The sequence below is a fragment of the Octodon degus genome, unplaced genomic scaffold, assembly GCF_000260255.1.
Source record: "Octodon degus isolate 3935 unplaced genomic scaffold, OctDeg1.0 scaffold00111, whole genome shotgun sequence".
Taxonomy (NCBI): Eukaryota; Metazoa; Chordata; class Mammalia; order Rodentia; family Octodontidae; genus Octodon; species Octodon degus.
In genome coordinates this window covers 8,972,827-8,975,080 of record NW_004524687.1, presented here as the reverse complement: position 1 = coordinate 8,975,080, position 2,254 = coordinate 8,972,827, and the positions used below count along the sequence as shown (strand labels likewise).

General features: G+C 46.6%; 1 protein-coding gene across 4 annotated transcripts in view; it reads right to left on the bottom strand.

The window, feature by feature from the left end:
• Positions 1–229, bottom strand: part of Gkap1 (G kinase anchoring protein 1) — a 162,283-nt gene extending 162,054 nt beyond the window's left edge. For all 4 annotated transcript variants that reach the window (XM_023699182.1, XM_023699184.1, XM_023699181.1 and 1 more), the window contains exon 1: positions 151–229. The gene's annotated coding sequence lies outside the window, so the exon portion shown is untranslated. The remainder of the gene's footprint in view (positions 1–150) is intronic.
• Between the last annotated feature and the right edge of the window lie 2,025 nt (positions 230–2,254).

Sequence of the window (2,254 nt, the reverse complement as noted above, 5' to 3'; positions counted from 1 at the left end):
CGGGGGCGGGGAGGGCAGGCGGCCGGGGCGGGGCCTGGCGCTCGCCGCTGCGCGGGGTTTGTTTATTTTCCCGGTGGGTCGCGGCGCCGGCGCTGCGTGGAGGCGCGCGGGTTACGTGACGCCCAGAGTTGGAGAGAAGACCAGAACCACCTGCTGAAGACCGGAGCTACGGGGGCCGGGCAGGGTCCAAACGGCTCACGTAGGCGGCGGCGCCGCGGGCCTCGGGGTCACGGGAAGAGAAGGGCCTCTCCGGGAGCGGGTGGAAGGAGGGAGGCCCGGCGGGAAACTAGAGTTCCAAGGCCACACCCCCGCGGCGCGTGGGGTTCACCTGGCCCGTGAAGCGCTCTAGCGTGGAGACTGCCCTGCGATAGGGTGGCCAGGTTCCCCGCAACTCAAGGGCGACCTCCAGTTCGTGAAGTCGGGAGGGTACTGCGCCCGGTCTCCCGGGAGAGTAACTGTTCAGCACTCTGCAGTCAGGCAGCGGTGTCCTGCTGTCTTCCTACTCAGTCGGTGGCACTAGTTCATTTTACAAGCAAAGCAAAGTGAGGAACCCAAACCCCTCCAGCAAAAGGCAACTGGTGCAGAGCTGGACCCCGCTGGACCGGCTTTCAAGTCTGGTTGCACTGCGTGGCGCCAGCTTCCTAAGCCACTCTGATCCATCATCTTGAACGCTCCCCGTAGGTAAGATGCTGCGGGCTTAAGGAGAGTTGACTTTCTCTGTGCACTCAGAATAAGAAATACAACAAACATAAACACTTTCATAGTAAAAGACCGCAGTAAGTGCCGTGCATAAATAAAAAGTTCTGCGGAGACAGTCAAAGAACCTCTAGCGTCCATCACAGGGATCTGAAAAGGCACAGGAAGAAAGCAAGGGAATTGACTCTGAAGGAAGTGGGGAGGGTTTCACAGCATGCATGAAGACTTATCTGAAGGCCAAAGAAAGCTATGTTCCAGAAAGAGCAGAGGCTCTAGGGTATGTTGAGACGTAGCAGAAACAAAGGAGAGTGATCCACACACGGCAAGTTGGTTAAATTGTATTTAATTTAGTATTTTGAGTTTTCTAGATATAAATATTTGAGGGAAGGTAGAGCTTTTTCTTTGTGACTACCTAATTTAAATGGACGTAGTTGAGAGATGACATACTGGAAGAATATGAAGAATTCGTCAGCTGCTGTAATTGATCTGTTGGGAGTAGAAAGAAAAATAGCAATCAGTTCTGAGTTTATAATTACAAGAAACAAAAAGTAGAACAGAAGAGAGAAAGAGCACCTTTTGGAGATGGTTATCAATTTAGATTTGAGCATTTTAAGGGTTTGAAGGGTTTTCAAGACAGTTACATAGATATAGACCCTGAGAAATCAGAAATAAAGATTTTAAAATTTAGGAGAGAGGACTGAGAAAAAAAAAGTGAGAAAGTGTCAGCCCCACAGTGATACAGTGACAGAAAGGGACAGAATCTTGGGAAATACCTTCGTTTGAGTCTTGCTAAAGTGTGACCATTGGCCAAGCGGAGTGGGGAGAACCAGGACATTTGTTAGAAATGCTGACCTTAGGCTACTCTAGCCGTGTTGAACCTGCACTGTTATAGTTTGTGTTCAAATGACCTCCAAAGCCTCGTGCTCAGAGGTGGAGCTTTAGGGAGGTGGCTGGATCCAGGGTGTGTGTGATGCTGGGATTAAGGGTGTCTCATATCTGGATTAGTCTGCTGATTGGATTCACATAGCTCTGGGTGTGGCTGAATGGATTTACTAAAGACAGAAGAGCCACCCAGCTTGTAAGTGGCACCAACCAATAGGTTTATAGCCTGGATGGAATGAAAATGGAGAAAGAAGACTGGCTGCTACTTGCTATTTCTTGCCTCAAGTGCCTGGACAATTTTTCCCTCTGCCACGTAGTCCTGCCTTGGAGCCAGCAGACTATGGACTGAAACTTTACAAACTGTGAAATAAAAAAAAAATTTGGTGGGTATTGTGTATCTCAGTGATGAGAAAAATAACTACAAGATGTATCTTCAATTTACTTATTTATTTATTTATTTTTCCTTGAATTTTTTATTGGTACATTTTATATATACATAGTGATAGCATTCATCATAGGGGAATTGTACCTTGCTTCAAACAATAGTTTCAAGCATTTTTTTTAAGATTTAAAATTTCTGAATTTAGTTCAACTTATGATACTACATTTCCAAGAAAAATGAACCTTTTGCAAAGACATTTAAATAAAATCATACCAAGATGCACAAAAATAAAAT